The 16,083-nt window shown below is 51.6% G+C and overlaps 1 protein-coding gene across 7 annotated transcripts in view; it reads left to right on the forward strand.

The window, feature by feature from the left end:
* The window catches only part of HIVEP3 (HIVEP zinc finger 3), a 300,052-nt gene that overhangs the window by 172,764 nt on the left and 111,205 nt on the right, over positions 1-16,083 (forward strand). For 6 of the 7 annotated variants that reach the window (XM_064635223.1, XM_064635225.1, XM_064635227.1 and 3 more), the window contains one exon: positions 4,100-4,192. The exons of the other annotated variant lie outside the window; for it this stretch is intronic. The gene's annotated coding sequence lies outside the window, so the exon portion shown is untranslated. The remainder of the gene's footprint in view (positions 1-4,099; positions 4,193-16,083) is intronic. 7 annotated transcript variants of the gene reach the window in all.

A 16,083-nucleotide genomic window follows, 5' to 3' on the forward strand; every position in this document is an offset into this window, starting at 1 on the left:
CCATGATTCTCATGGATTCCTGGGACTGTGCCATCCCAGGAGAGGCAGTTTAGCACAGCAGAGGTGCTGAAGCCTCTCACAGGCCCCCCCTGCCCTGTCCCTTTCAGATGGGAGGGTGACATTTTAACAAGTGCCTCTCTCAGCCAGTTCTCAGTTCACCCCCATCTGCAAGAAAATGGCAGGAAGACTGTGGATGTGTCAGGAGGAGATGATCTGCCTGCTTGGCCTCCTAAAATCCCCCCCATGGTGAGGCTGTGCTGGAATCTGAGGCACTTCCACAACAACTGAGGTACAACCGACTGTTCCCCACCGTGACGTGGAGAGAAGGAGACACTTCCTTGGGGGCTGCTTTTGCTTCTGATTTGGGGTCCCTGTGATCCTCTCCACGCTCCTGGAAGCTGTATTTCATTTATTTCATGGCTGTCCAAATACTCAAGTCCAACTGGATGATGGAAGTGGGTTCCTTGCCATATCCAGTCCCTTCTATCCCCCTGCTCAGTCTGGGTTGTGTTTGCTGGCCTTGAAGTGACAAACCTGTTTTTTTTCCTCCTTTTGGCCCATCAGAGAATCATTAAGGTCATAAAATTGCTCTGAGAAGATCATATCCAAACACCAGCCCAGCACTGGCAGGTCCATCCCTAACTCATGTCCCCGAGCACCACATCCACATGTGTTTTTGGACAATTCTAGGGATAGTGACTCCACCACTGCCCTGGCCAGCCTGTTCCAATGCTTGGCTGCTCTTTCACTGAAGAAATCTTCCCTAATATCCAACCTAAACTTCCCCTGGTGCAACTTGAGGCTGTTCCCTGTTGTCTGAGCAGAGCTGGGCAGTGCAGAGCCCCAGATGGGACAGGACTTCAGCCATCCCAATGGGAAAGTGCACTGGAGGAGGAAACCCCCCCAATTCCATTGTTTACTGAGTGAGATTTGGGGGGGTGGAGGCCACTCAAGGGCCTGATGGTGTATCCAGTGTCCTGCATCCGTAGAATTCCTTAAAGGCCTTGAGCAACTGCACCTGCTGACACCAAAGTGACTCAGGCTGAGGGAGAGGGAGGAGCCCAGAGCAGCAGGGGAGCAAAATCAAACAAATAAAGCCAGGAGGCATTTTTACCTCACGCTCTGATTCTCGTTTCTGGCCGGAACGAGAGAAGCTGAAATTGGGTGTGAAACTGGGCTATTGAGGAAATCATGTGCTCTCACAAAGTGTGTGTTAGGTGGTATTTCCTTGGGTTCTGCACCAAAAGCGTTTGGGGGATGCAGTTTATGTGGTGTTGCTCTGTGGCTGGTTGGAGAGGGGCCAGGCTGGTGTTTCAAGGGCAGGTTTCCAGTCCTACTTCTCCTGAAAAGCTGGTTTGTGAGCGAAGGGACAACTCTGGGCATGTTTACCCCAAAAAGCACAGCCTGTATTGTTTGTCTGCCAGTGTCACCTCCATCAGAGAGACTTCACATCATCATTAGGTGACTTTTTATGGCTTATCCCTGACTTTCTGAAGACTGGGGTCAGATGGGAACACAGGCTTGGCAGCAGTGGTTTGGGGGTGTGTGTTTTGTTTCTCTTTTCCACCGGGGGTTTGTGTAGCACCAGTGAGGAGAGCTGAGGTACAGTGTGCTGGAATGGCTGTGCCAGCTTTGGGGTACAGCCGCTTTCACCACGGAATGTTTGACCCCACAGAGCAGCAATCAGTTATCAAGCACTCACTGATGGGCTGAGCAAAACAATCTTGGCAAGAATTGTCATTTTTGCCAGTAAAACCCTGTCTGCAGTGGTACTTCCACCGACCACAGAAGGAACAGAAACATTTTGCTGAACAAGCAGATATATTTTAAATGTAAACACAGCCTGGGATGCAGAGCTGTTCTTTGCTTTCTTACAAAAACCCCCAGCTTGTTCTTCCCAGCTGCCTGGCTGAACACCCAGGCTTGTCTGGCTTTGTCCTCTGAGCTCAGCTTGGGCTGCCCAGAGCTGGGATCCCCCCTGGGAGCTGGGACAAACACCACTGGAGCCCTTTTGCCACCAGAATGTGGAAGGGGAATACACTCTGTGCATCTCTCCTGCCATCTCTTTGCTCTGCCTGCAGCCCTATGAGGGAGCACTTTCAGTGCAAAGGTTTGGGCTTCCCGTTTGTAATGGGACTGATGATGGAATCCCAGTGGTTTGGGTTGGAAGGGACCTTAAAGGTCATCTCATTCCACCCCTGCCATGGGCAGGGACACCTCCCGCTAGCCCAGGTTGCTCCAACCTGGCCTTGGACACTTCCAGGGATTACAGGGGCAGCCACAGCTCCACAGCTCCTCTGGGCAACCTGTGCCAGGGCCTCTCCACCCTCACAGGGAGGAATTTCTTCTTAATATCCAATCTAAACCTACTCTCTTTTAGTTTAAAGCCATTCCCCCCTATCACAAAGTCCCTCTCCAGCTCTCTTGTGGGCCCACTACAAATGCCAAAGGATCCAAGCAAAAAAAGTGATAACTATCCAAGCATAAAGTGATAACTTTAAAAGAAAAAAAAAGAAAAAGAAAACAGACAAGCCTCCCCCCTCCAGAAAAAACAATCCCAACTCCCACCCCCCCAAAAAACCCCAAACCGCTCCCTTGGAAAAAAAACTCAAAACCAAAACAAAAAAAACAACCAACCAAAAAAAAAGACAAAAGAAAAAAAAAATCAAAGCCTGGGGTGTGTTTTAGGAGATTAATCGGACGGCGGACATGGCGTGAGCTTGGAGTTCCCCTCGGCTGGAAACCCCGGCTGTCCCGGTCATCCTGGGCTGTCCCGGCTATCCCGGGCTGTCACGGGCTGTCCCGGGCTGTCCTGGCTATCCCGGGCTGTCCCCGCTGTCCCGGCTGTGCCGGCTATTCCGGCTGTCCCGGGCTGTCCCATCTGTCCCGAGCTGTTCTAGCTATCCTGGGCTATCCTGGGCTGTCCGGGCTATCCCGGCTGTCCCGGCTATTCCGGGCTATCCTGGCTGTTCCGGGCTATCCAGGCTGTCCCGGGCTGTTCCGGCTATTTCGGCTGTCCCGAGCTGTCCCATCTGTCCCGGGCTCTCCCGGCTCTCCCAGGCTGTCCCTGCCCGTCCCCGCATCCCTGGGGATGCTCCCGGGCCCCTCCGGGAGCGCTTCCCCCGCCCCGGGGGTGTCAGTGCCCCCTTCCCGCTCCCATCCCAATGGGAAACGCTGGCGGCCGGGCCGGGCTCCGGCTCCTGCCCTGGACTGCCGGGAGAGGAGCGGGAAGGAGCGGGAAGCAGCGGAAAGGCTCCCCCGCCCTGCGCCGCCGGGGGCGGCTGCCGCGGGCAGCGCCGGGGGGGGAGCGCCGGGAGCCGGGACAGATGGGGAGGGGACAAGGAGGAGGAGGAGGAGGATGTGGGGGAGGAAGGCGGCGGGAGGGATGGAGAGGGGAGGGAGGCGGCGGGAGAGCCGCGCTCAGCGCCGGCCCGACAGCGCTGCCTCCCCCCGTCCTGCAGGCAAGAGGGGATGGGAATGGCGGGATGTGCGATGGGAATGGCGGGATGTGCGATGGGAATGGCGGGATGGGTGATGGGAATGGCGGGATGTGCGATGGGAAGCGCTGGGATGTGCGGGGGGGCAGCTCGGACCCGCTCCCGTGTCCGGCACCGGGAGCGGCCGCGCCGGCCCCGGGCTGGAGGATCCCGGGCTGGAGGATCCCGGGCTGGAGGATCCCGGGCTGGAGGATCCCGGGGCTGGAGGATCCCGGGGCTGGAGGATCCCGGGGCTGGAGCCCCTCGGGCTGGAGGATCCCGGGGCTGGAGGATCTCTGGGACCGGAGGATCCCGCAGCTGGAGCCCCCGGGGCTGGAGGATTCCTGGGATCGGAGGATCCCGCAGCTGGAGGATTCCTGGGCTAGACGATCCCGCTGTAGGAGGGTCTCCGGGGCTGGAGGATCCCTGGGAGCGGATGATCCCGCAGCGGGAGGATCCCGGGGCCGGAGGATCCCGCGGCCGTGCCCTGAGCCCCAGCAGCTGCTTTGACAACAGGAAACAATGTGGAGTGAATGGAAAAAAGGGGGGTGGCGCTGCCCGAGCGACTTCCCTTGACATCACTGCCCAAATAAGGAGCTTTAAACCAACCTTTTCTATTGCAGCGCGGCAGAAGATCCCCCTGGAGCCGCGGGGTCCAGCCTGGCGCCGGCACAGCCATGGGAGAGCCGCGGCTGCCGCGCGGGGGGCGAGTGCAGGTAACAGCGAGCGCTTCTGCCCGGCCCTGCCGCTCTGGGGGGGGGGTGCGTGCCCGCAAGCACAGCTGGAGGGGGATTTTTCTCTCGTGTCAGTGGTCAGTGGGAGGGAAGAGCGGACGAGGCGCAGCTCAGAGCCCCGGTGGCACAAGGGCACGGCTCGCTGTGAGGTCACCGCAGTGAGTAGCCGGAGTGACGGGCTGTGCGCTGGGACAGCCGGGGCTTGTTGCTCTTGACCCGCCGCCAGCCAGCCCGGGGGCTGCCCCGGCACAGCCCCGGCCCCGCTGCAATTGGCGGCCACCTCCGCTGGAGGTGCGGGGCCGGGCACGCGGGCTGGCTGCAGGCTGAGCTGTCTGGCTGCCTGTCTGGGACGGATTTCCTCCTTATCACTCGCACAGGAAAGCGAGTGGGGAGCCGAGGGGTTGTTCTCGGGCCACACACGTGATGCGAGCGAGAAGCTGTGCCAGAGAAACCCCTGCGGGAGCTCCCGCCGAGGAGGATGCTGGATGTTCCCAACCCAGGGTCCAGAATACCTGCTGGGCTTCTGCACGAGGTTGGACCCGCTGGATGCCGGTCCCTGAGGTTAACCCTTTGGGAGTTTTTTCCCTTTTAAGTGTTTCTCGCTGCTGATTAGCACCTGCACATCAGCATAAAATGAGGCAGCTTTAAAAATGCATTAAGTCTGAGTAAATGAGTGCTAACGATTTAAGCTTCTTAATCCTCCTCGATGGAAATTAATAAGGCTTTTGATGCACCCAGAGGTGTGATCAGAAAGGCACTGAACTGCTCTATGCAAATGTGGGGATTGTTATTCCGGAAAAAGGCACAGGGTGTGATTTTATTTTTCCTCTCCTCGTTCTGGGCTCTGTGGATGTTGTGAGAGGGCCTGGCACTTTTACCCAGTTCCACTGTGGCCAGTGGAAATGGCTGGGGCAGCTGACAGGGTGATTTATGGTGTGAGCAATACAATCCAAACCCTGCTCTGCTGGTCGTGGATAACCTGCAGCTTTCCAGGCTTTCAGTTTCCTTGGTGCTGAAAGATTATTCATTTCAGCACAGGGAGCCAGGGGTTTTGTTGGGGTTTTTTTGTGGATGTCCTGATAGCCCCTCTGTGGAGCTCCCACCTCTTAACTTTATTTGGCCTCAGTGATCCCCCAGGAAGGTGTTTGTGCTTGTTGGGTTCTCACGTGTTTTTCTCACAATCTCAGTGCTTCAGGAACTTTTCACTTGGATTCTCGTGCGAAAATGTTCCCGGTGCCATCAGAGCGTGTTTCCTCAGTGAGAACAGCTGGGATTCCTGGGGGTGGGATGTTGTGATTCTCACTTGGCTCGCAGGTGTCAGAAGGCTCCAAAGCCCCTTGCAATGTGTCACATTGTCCCCATCCCCTTGCTGCCTTGCCCTTCTTAGCAGGTCTAACTGAAGGAGTCATGGAAATCTGAATTCTGTCATCCCTCGGGAAGTCTCCTTCAGTGGAGGGTGCAGAGATGCTGCTGCAGGAGGTGGGGGGTTGATATGTGCTGTTCTGACTTGCTTCTGAGAAAACAGTCTTTGCCTCCCAGGCTTGCCCTGGGGCTTCTTGGACTGGTGAAGGATTCGCTGCAGTCCTTGTTAAGGAAGGAAAAACAAAATCTGTAGAGGGCCTGTGTGGACTGTTCATCACAGAAAACACTTGCAGAAGTTACTGGTTGATTAATTAATGAATGTGTTACCACCAGACTGCTCGCAGCAGGGCTGGGCTCTGTCCTCTGGGGCACTTTCAGCACAGCACAGGTGAGGTGCAGCCCCTGAGAAACACCTGAGGAGCCTCTGCTGCCCTGGGGAAGCTCTTGGAGTGTAAAGGAAGGGGGTTTTCTCACTGTGACCGACCATTTTCATCCTAATCCACCCTGGGCACTTCTGAGTTCTGTTGGCCCTCAGCCATTTCAGGAACGTTTGTATGTCCCGCTGCAGCTTCTCCACTGTGCTTTTAGCGTCGGAACAAAGGACCCTCACAGGATTCCTTTCCCCCCTGCCCTGCTGAGAGGCTGCCCCAGGTGCACAAGAGCAGACCACAGGCTCTGCTCCTTTGGTTTTCCTGGCTGAGCGAAAGCACGTTCAGAGCAGACGGGGGGGGTGAGCAAACCCAGAAATGTTTGGAGTTTGCTCTTGGAAAATACCGGGCAGTAGAATAGCTCAGTGTTCAGCCCGTGCCGCGTGAGCGGGGTCGGATGTGGGGGATCCTCGGGGGACCCTCTGGGGTGAGTCCCTGGAGGGAGGATTTCGAAAATAATGTTTATTCTGAAGTGAACAACAGAAACACTGTTGAGAAAGCTCCGCCGAGCTGCGGGGCCGGGGCATCGCTCACGGCGGGGGTTGAGCAGCAACAGGAGAGCAGGGAAGTTATCCCGGGGGGAAAGCACGGGGCCATCCTCGGCATTGGGTGGCAGGTCATTAATGAGGGGCTCCGGGGAACTCCCTCCCTGCACGTCACTGGCACAGTCCCATGGCCACGTCTTCCTCCTGCATGAAGAACCCTCTTTCCCGGGCTTATCCTGCATTAGGAACCCTGCCTTTCCTGGGCATATCCTACATTAGGAATCCTGTCTTTCCTGGGTTGTTCCTGTGTTAGGAATCTTGGCATTCCTGGGTTTCTCCTGCATGAGGAACCCTGGCTTTCCTGGGCATATCCTGCATTAGGAACCCTGCCTTTCCTGGGTTATTCCTGCATGAGGAACCCTGCCTTTCCTGGGTTATTCCTGCATGAGGAACCCTGCCTTTCCTGGGTTATTCCTGCATGAGGAACCCTGCCTTTCCTGGGTTATTCCTGCATGAGGAACCCTGCCTTTCCTGGGTTATTCCCGCATTAGGAGTCCTGGCTTTCCTCATTTCCTCCCTGTCCTCTGCTCCCCGAGGTTCCTGCTGACTCCGTGCTTGCAGGAGCTCTGCTCTCACAACTTCTGGCCACGTTTGGCTGCACGTGTTGACTGCAGAGAGTGTTTCAGCAGACTCCTCCTGGCTCTAAAGAGCCTCAAAGCATTTGGTTTCTTGGCAATGGGGGTCAAATTTAGGAAAAAGAAAATTACCCTCTGGAAAGGAAAGCAATTTATTTAAAATATACATTCAACACCGTTGTCTCTGACTTTAAAAAGGCTGCTTGTTAGGAGATCTTTATGGCTCTGCTGGGATCTGCAGGAAGCAGGGCTGCTTGGGATGCAGGGAAATATTTATTCTGTTTTCCCTCTGCCTGTTACACTTGCTGAATTCTTCCCTCCCGCCTTCCCCTCATTAATCCAGAGCCATTTCTCAGTGGTGCTCCCTCTCCCGGGCTCTGCCAGACCACCTTGCAGGAGGACAGTTGGGATTAGTGCTCCCGCTGTGCCAGGGCTTGAATTCCACAAAATGGGCTTTCCCAGGCCGGCTTAGGGATCTCTGGGAGTCCCTGGAACGGAGCAGCAATCAGAAGGGAGATTTTTATCCCTCCCAGCTCTAATTATGTGCCTGCATAAGGTGAACCTTCTAATGAGCATCAAAAGGCTCATTGTGTGTGAGGGAGGGCCCGTGGGGGAGGGCCCGGGGCTTCAGAAAACGTTTGGTGAAAGCAAATGTGCCAAAAATCTCCCTTGTCCTCCACGTGGCTTCATTTTCTCTGCAGAGCCCTGAGCTAAGCCCAAGCCTTCCTGGGAAATCCAGGCTGGGAGCAGCTCCTGCAGTGCTGGATTTTGCTCCCTGCCCACTTTTCCGAGCTCTCGGAGCAGGTGAGCAGGGTGAGGTGAGGAAACCAGCCCTGCAGAGCTCAGGGAGATGGGCAGAGACATCCCCCAGTGTTTACTTGTGTGGAAACCTTCTGAGAAGCCTTTTCCCTCAGAAGAACAGGAACTAACCCATTAAATACCTAGATGGTATTTTTGTAACTTTTTTTTTTTCCAGTTGTACGGAAAATTGCAGTTTGGGGACACTTTCCTTCCTTCTGGGAACTGCTCAGCAACTTTTAAGCAGGGATAACTGAGGGGAAAACATGAGATCAAGTTTTCCTGCCTTCCCAAAATGGACTTGCTGTAAGCAAGGACTACTTGTTCCTCCTTGCCTCGAAGCCTTGTTCCATCTCATGTGGGCACAAAGTGGGACAAATTCAGAGCAGAACATCTTCAGCATTGGGGAAACCTGGTTATAAATTGATATCCAAGTCTTTTCTGTGCTAATGGGATTTTCAGTTTCAGCAGCTCCTCAGTCTCCAGATCCTAAGTTGTCTTTTCCACGCCGCTCACCCAGCCCTTCCCCTGTTCCTTCCTTGGACTTTGGAGGGTTTCCTGCTCGTTAAAGTGTTATCCAGGCTTGGCAGCCCTGGGAGGCTTTGGGCTTTCAGTTATTTTGCACTGCTGCTCCATTAGTCCCACAGCTTTTAGGCAGGAAGGAAAGGTATGTCAGAAATGGGCAAGATCCAGCTGAATTCAGACCCAGGGTTTGGGTTTCTCCACTAATGTTGCTCTCAGATGCACTGAGACCTGGCAGGTTTGCTGAGCCCTCATTTGGTGGGGCAGCTCAGAGGGGAAACCTCAGGAGGACCCAGTAAAGTTGAGCCTGGCCCTTTTCCCAGCAAACTTGGTTTTAAGTTCCCTGAAGTCTTTACTGTCCCAGTCCTGTGTCCAGACTGAACCCCAGCTTCAGCCTGGCTGAGCTGCCTCTCGTGAAGGGCAGTTCTCTAGTCCACAAGGCACAAACCAGACACAACCCTTCCTTCTGTAGCCTCCTGTTGTCACTTTTCATAGGAATTAGGAGTAGATTTAAGCCTCAGGTGTTTGTGGACTGCCCTCCTTCATCCTCAGGTGTGTGATTATTCTCCTGATGGTCCCATCTCTCATAATTATCACAATGAACCAGGAGCCAGGGGGGTTGAAGGGTTCAGGGCTGTTGTGTTGTGAGCTGGTCATGTGCCCAGTCAGAGCAGGGAATGTTCTCAGGGTCAGGAATGGGAATGGGATAAAAAGCCAACTGGAGAAGTGTGGGACTGACCCCCAGCTAGAGAAGCACCTGGAGAAGGTGGATGGTGGGTGTTCTTTGGGGGACAGGGCTCCCAAAACAGGCTGGGAAACCCACAGAGCCTCGGGAAGCTTTGCAGGGATTCAGGACTGGACTGAGCTTTGGGCCCTGGGCTTTTGGCTGATTCTCCTGCTGGGAGATATCCAGGGAAGGGGTTGGATGGGAAGGCTCCCCCATTCCCTGCTGGGAGATATCCAGGGAAGGGGTTGGATGGGAAGGCTCCCCCATTCCCTGCTGGGAGATATCCAGGGAAGGGGTTGGATGGGAAGGCTCCCCCATTCCCTGCTGGGAGATATCCAGGGAAGGGGTTGGATGGGAAGGCTCTCCCCATTCCCTGCTGGGAGATATCCAGGGAAGGGGTTGGATGGGAAGGCTCCCCCATTCCCTGCTGGGAGATATCCAGGGAAGGGGTTGGATGGGAAGGTTCTCCCATTCCCTGCTGGGAGATATCCAGGGAAGGGGTTGGATGGAAAGGTTCTCCCCATTCCCTGCTGGGAGATATCCAGGGAAGGTGCTGGATGGGAAGGCCCCCCCATTCCCTGCTGGGAGATATCCAGGGAAGGGGTTGGATGGGAAGGCTCTCCCCATTCCCTGCTGGGAGATATCCAGGGAAGGGGTTGGATGGGAAGGCTCTCCCCATTCCCTGCTGGGAGATATCCAGGGAAGGGGTTGGATGGGAAGGCTCTCCCCATTCCCTGCTGGGAGATATCCAGGGAAGGTGCTGGATGGGAAGGCTCTCCCATTCCCTGCTGGGAGATATCCAGGGAAGGTGCTGGATGGGAAGGCCCCCCCATTCCCTGCTGGGCAGGGGAGGACGAGGAGCCCGAGGGAGGAGTTGGTGACCCGGGGCCAAAGCAGTGGCTTTGTCACTGACAGGAATGTGCTGCAGAGTTTTCCATGAGGCATCGCTGACTCTTTAAATAGCTGCCCACGGGTTTCCTGTGTTCCCTCCTGCCCTTTATTCAGTGTTCTTTGGGCTTGTTCCCTTCTGGGGAGATTTACTAAATACATTTATAAATTTCTTATTTCTCATTATTTTATTATTTATTTTTATATCTATATTTTATATTTTAATTTTTATTTTATATTGTTATATAGTTATATTTTTATTTTATATCATTATATATTTATATTTTTATATTGTAATATTTTATATTGTTATATTTCTATATTTTATTTGTATATTTTATTTATATTTCTATATTTTATATTATTTTATATTTCAGATTTTTATTTTTATTTAGATTTTATAGATTATATTTTATATTTTTTATATTCTTATAGTCTTATATTTTATGTATATTTATATATTTTATTTATATTTACATATTTTATATTATTTTAAATTTTTATTTTTTATTTAGATTATATAGATTATATTTTATATTTTTATATTCTTCTATTTTATGTATATTTATATTTTTTATTTATATTTATATATTACATTTTTATATTTTTACATTTTTATATTTTTACATTTTTACATTCTTTTATATTTACATATTGGTTTATATTTTTATTATTTATAACTTTAAAAAGTGATAGACATTAAAGCCATTGCTTTATAAACTAAAGCTATAGAAAAACTTAAGATGGGGCTAAAACAAGCTGAGCAGAAATGAAAAATAAAAAGGCTTCCCAGAGTTCCCGTGGATGGATTGAGATGGATGCTTTTGGAAAAGCCTGGGATGGCACCTGGCACCTGGAAAGCAAAAGCAGCTGCTGGGCTGGGGCAGCTGGGATTTGGTAACAGGCTGCAAATTTATAGTTGGCACCTTCTTGCCAGAAGGGTGTAAATCTGCTAAACCCCCCTGGGGACACTCACAGTGGGCTCAGAGCACGAGGGGAGGGGTGGATTTAGGGGAATGAAGCTGGGACGAGGTGGGGAGGTAATTCCTGTTCCTTAAGGACATGCACCCTCTGGGAGCACTGGGGGTGTTTCTGGAGGGACTCCTCGAAGAGCTGCTGATTCTTTGGACAAGTAAAAATAGCAAAGGGATTTCTTGACTCTAATTTGAGGTCTCTTGGCATCCCAGCTGGAGTACTGGTCCGAAATGGGAGGTTTCTGGGCAGGACAAAGCTTTTTTTTTGTGTATCTGAACCCACTAAAAATGTTTGAAAGAGGAAAATGAAGTGTTGGTTGTGTTTAAAAGAGAGATGCCTTCAGTTGGAGATTTGACTTTGGAACAAAACAGAGCAATGGAAGGTCAGGCCAGAACCAAGTGCAAAAATAGAGTCCCAGATATCTGCAGCAAACGTGGAGTTTGTCTGAGTTGGAAGGGAAGCTGAGCTGGGTGTTTAATTACCTCCCACAAACTTGCCCATAGTGCTTAGGCATTTCCTTCATGACTTTCTCAGGCTAAAATTAACAAAACCTGAAGAGAAACCACTCTTCCCCAGCATTTCACCACTCTGTTTACGTGAGAAAATTGGCTGGGACACAACAGTGTGGCCACTGTAGTCTGGAATAAGTGTGTGCTTCTTCTGCAAGTGAGGAGGATCCCTGCTGGAAGTTCTCCTGCAGGAACTCAAAAGGCTTTCTGGCCAATATCCCTCTGTGGAAAAGTGCATGCCTCAGTTCCCACTTCTGTAAAACAGGGTTAAAAATATTCTCCCTCCCTCCCAGGGGCATTGCCACACACTCCCTCCACAGCAGTTTGTAAAATACCACAGAGTTTTTTCCACCAGTGTGAAAAACACTAAATAAAAATAAATTGATGCTGGTTTAAACAGTATTTTAAGTGCTCCACGTTAACAGTGAACGACTACAAATAACTGTGATACACCTCACAGGGTCCCAGACTGGGCTGGGTTAAAGGGAAATTAAAGCTCATCCAGTCCCACCCCCTGCCATGGGCAGGGACACCTCCCACCAGCCCAGGTTGCTCCAAGCCCCGTCCAACCTGGCCTTGGACACTTCCAGGGATCCAGGGGCAGCCACAGCTTCTCTGGGAAACCTGGGCCAGGGCCTCCCCATCCTCACAGCCAACAATTCCTTCCCAACATCCCATCTCTCCCTGCCCTCTGGCAGTGGGAAGCCATTCCCTGTGTCCTGTCCCTCCACCCCTTGTCCCCAGTCCCTCTCCAGCTCTCCTGGAGCCCCTTTAGGCCCTGCCAGGGGCTCTCAGCTCTCCCTGGAGCCTTCTCTTCTCCAGGGGAACCCCCCCAGCTCTCCCAGCCTGGCTCAGCCTAACTAAGGTCAAGATTCACAGTGAGGGCTCAGGAGCACTCTGGGCTGGGGCAACGATTGCTTTCCAGCACTGATGGCCCAGAAGCAGCTCAAAAACCTGCTGAAATGAGGAAAAAAGATGCAAGAATCACTTCAGATGTTCCTCACACCGTGTGAGCAGACCCAGACCAGCACAGGCTGGAGCTTCACATCTCCCATCTGGAGCATCCTCAGTGGTGACTCAGTGTCTGATGAGTTTACTGCCGTGGTTTTTATCATTCCTAAGGTTAATCCCTTTTAATTCTGGAGTGTTTGTTAAGGCCAAACCCTCCTGCTTTTGTGGAGCAGCTTTGAATGGCACCGTTTGCACTCGGGGAATGCAAGTGGGAAAGGCTGAAACCATCCCTGCCAGGCTGGAGAGCTTTTCATAACCCCAGGGCTGTGCTTGTGCTGAAGGAAAAAACCCTGCAGTGTTGGTTTTATTATGCATTATGCAGGTTTTAGGGCTTTAAAGAAGTTAAGGGGAAGTCCCAGCTGAGGTGTTGGTTGCCTCAGAGTCTCCGTGGAATGGAGCAGCTTTTTGATTCTCTGTAATTCATTGCTCTGGACACGCTCTGCTGCCTTCCAGTTTTAATCTGTCATCCACCTGTGGGGATTTGCTGCAAACTTAGAAAACACTTTGCTTCATATTTGCATTAATCAGAGGTGGGAATTGATCAGAAGGCAGGAGATGGTCCCCAACACGTGAGACGTGCAGTTCATTTTTTTTTTTTAAGTAAACAGGTGTAAAAGCAGAAATGAAGTTTGTGAATATAAATAACAGAAACACCCCAATCCTATTTATTCTGAACTGGAAGTAAGTCTTCCCTGGTAGTTGGGGTGTATCTGGCCTGGCCTGGAAGGCTTCTGTTTGTGGATGTGTCACAAAACCTCTCACCAAAAATCGAAACTGGACATTGTTTTCAGGCTTGTTTTCTTTTTGAGCCCATTTTTGCCATCCTAAATCCAAGCAGCACCTTCCAAAGGGAGCAGGAGGTTGGTCAAGTGCTTTAATAAATGCAAATCAAGGTGATAAACGTGGTGCTTTCTTGTGCACAGAAGTATGTTGGGTTTTCCCAGGCAAAACAAGGCTCTGAAAGGACCTGGGGACAGAGAGCTAAGGAGGAGAAGATGCTTGTGAGGGTTGGGGGGGGCAAAAAGTTGGGTTTAAAAAAAAAACCCAACAAGCTGATTTTGTTCTTTTCTTAAGAGCAGTAAACCAGGACAGAGTTTGAGGCTGGTGAGGGCACTTGTTGCAGGAAATAGCTTTGGAAAGGGGCTTGCTGGGAGCTGCCTCTCTCTTCTGGGCACTAAATGTGGGAAGTCAGCGGTGCCAGCCCAGGCACAGCAGTGGTGGAGATGGCACTGCCCACAGAGCAGGGAATGGGAGCACTGCAGTGTCCTGGGAATACACACCAGGATTCACAGGAATGGAAACTGCAGCTTTCCCACCAGAGCCCAAAGAATTGAGGAATGGGAGTGCTGAGGGGGGTTAGAGCAGCTCCAACACTCGGCCCTTTTCCACCCTGCTGTTGCACCAGGTCTGTGTGAGAACTAAAATCTCCCTCCCTGAGGCATCCCAGACCCCTTGGAGTGGCCATTCTGTCCCACCTGGCTGGGTAAAACATTGGGAATATTGTACTGTGGGAGGTGCTGTGGGATGTGCTCATGGCTTATCTCCCTGTTCAGACCATGTGTGTAGGGAGCACCTGCCCTTCTGCCAGCACCACTTCAAAGTGATATTTTGGCTCCATTTCCATCTCCATTTGCATTTTCCCTGGGGTGGCTGCTCTGGGCTGGGGCTGTCACTGGGAGGAATCACCCCCAGTGCCTGGGAGCCCTCTCACACTCCAAGGGGGTGTCACAGAGTGAGTGCAGGGGATGTTTTCCATTTAACTGTGTTATTTCTGGCTCTGCTGCTTTTTCTGTGATCACTGTGGAAACTGTTGTGCTCGGGGGTTCTTGCAAGGAAACGCTGCAAGTTCTTCCAGGGAGAAATATCTGAAGCAGTTGGCTGTGATACTGGTTTCATAAGGGCTCCCTTTAATTGGGAGCAGTGTTTGCAGGAGGTTTTTACTGCCTGTCTTTCTGATGGAGGTGAGGAACAGCTGAAGGGAAATGGCAGAGAAGAGCCCCCAGGGCAGTGGGAAGGGGCTGCTTTGGTGTTGGCACTCTGGTGCTGCCTCCTGTGGTGGGGTTTCAGGTAAAACACTAATAAAATCAGACAGCTTTTATTGTGAAGAGGGAAAAGGTTTGAAGACAGAGGGGATGGTCAGGTCTTATTTTGAAGTGGGAAAAGGTTCCAAGATAGAGGGGATGGTCTGGGCCCTGTTGTAGGGTAATGTGAGAAGTTAGAGGTGGATGTGATTTATGGTGATAGGGGTTCATTAGATCCAGTAATGGGTGTCTATGGCCACAAATGGCTCTGTTACAGTGGAATAAAGTGGCTCCACCACGGCTGAGGCTGGATTTGGGATGATGACATTACTACATGGATATAGTAAGATGCTGTTCATAAATTGGGAAGCAACTCCCATGGAATTATTTAAAGTAACTTTGTAGGTGCAGCACAAAGCAGAGAAGTCCTGAGCACGTGGTTTTGTGCAAACATTATTAACCCTCCCTAAACCCCAGTTTGAGCTGTTAGATTTCCCCAGTTCCTCCTGGGATGTAGAAATAACCCTAATATTTCTCCATTGTTTGTGCTTGACATGCTGAGGGATCATTAGTCCTTGCCAAGGAGCTGATCTGACCCAGTCCAGAGACTGGATTGTTCCACTGCTGCTGGTGGGAGCACAAGGACCTGGCACAGCATCCCAGAGTGGGGCAGCCACAGTGGGGTCATCTGGTCCCAAATTCCTGCTCCAGCAGGGTCATCCCAGAGCACATTTCCCAGCCTGGATCCCATCAGTGCCCCCTGCTCAGCACCCTGAGCCCGGAGGATGCAACGAGCTCTGCAACACATCAACTGTGGGATAAACTTCTCTCATTCTGAGCATGTTCATTGTCGTTAAACACTTATTTACAATCCCACTGTCAACATCACTTACGAGAAATTGCTCTTATTGGAAACACTGCCTGCCTGCTCCCACAGCCAGGGAGTTTTATGGCAGGAAAACTCGGAGGAGATAAAGTGTGGACAGGAGGAAGAGAAAGGGTTACACGAGGTGGCTTTGCTTTCATGTGTGTGTTTTATTTGTGGGACTTCAGGGGGCTCTTTTTCATCAGCATTTGTGGAGAGGCCGACACAGGAAAGAGGAAAGGAGGTTTTATCTCTGCTATACATATTTGATGTTTTGCATTTTAATAATTACCTTAATAAGTTACTCCAGCTCACCTCTCACTTTATTTGGGGCTCTCTGAGGGCTCTCTGTTTGCTTAACACTCCTGAAGTCATCCCAGCACTCACCAAGTGATTTATTGCTATTGATTCCTGTGGCATCCAGTGCAGGGGTGGGCAGGAATGATGTTCTTGCAGGACCACTTCTCCCACCGTTGAAACAGAGACTCCCCTGATTACCAGGAGAGTGCAGAGCGAGATGGACACATTCCTACAATCTGATGACCTCAGCAATTAATTATTTATCGAGCTTTTAATTTTGCATCCATCATTCTGGCTCTGCCTCCCCTGACTCTCCGAGGAGCTGCCCGGGGAGGTGAAGCATCGAC

The sequence above is a fragment of the Pseudopipra pipra genome, chromosome 24 (genome assembly GCF_036250125.1).
Source record: "Pseudopipra pipra isolate bDixPip1 chromosome 24, bDixPip1.hap1, whole genome shotgun sequence".
NCBI lineage: Eukaryota > Metazoa > Chordata > Aves > Passeriformes > Pipridae > Pseudopipra > Pseudopipra pipra.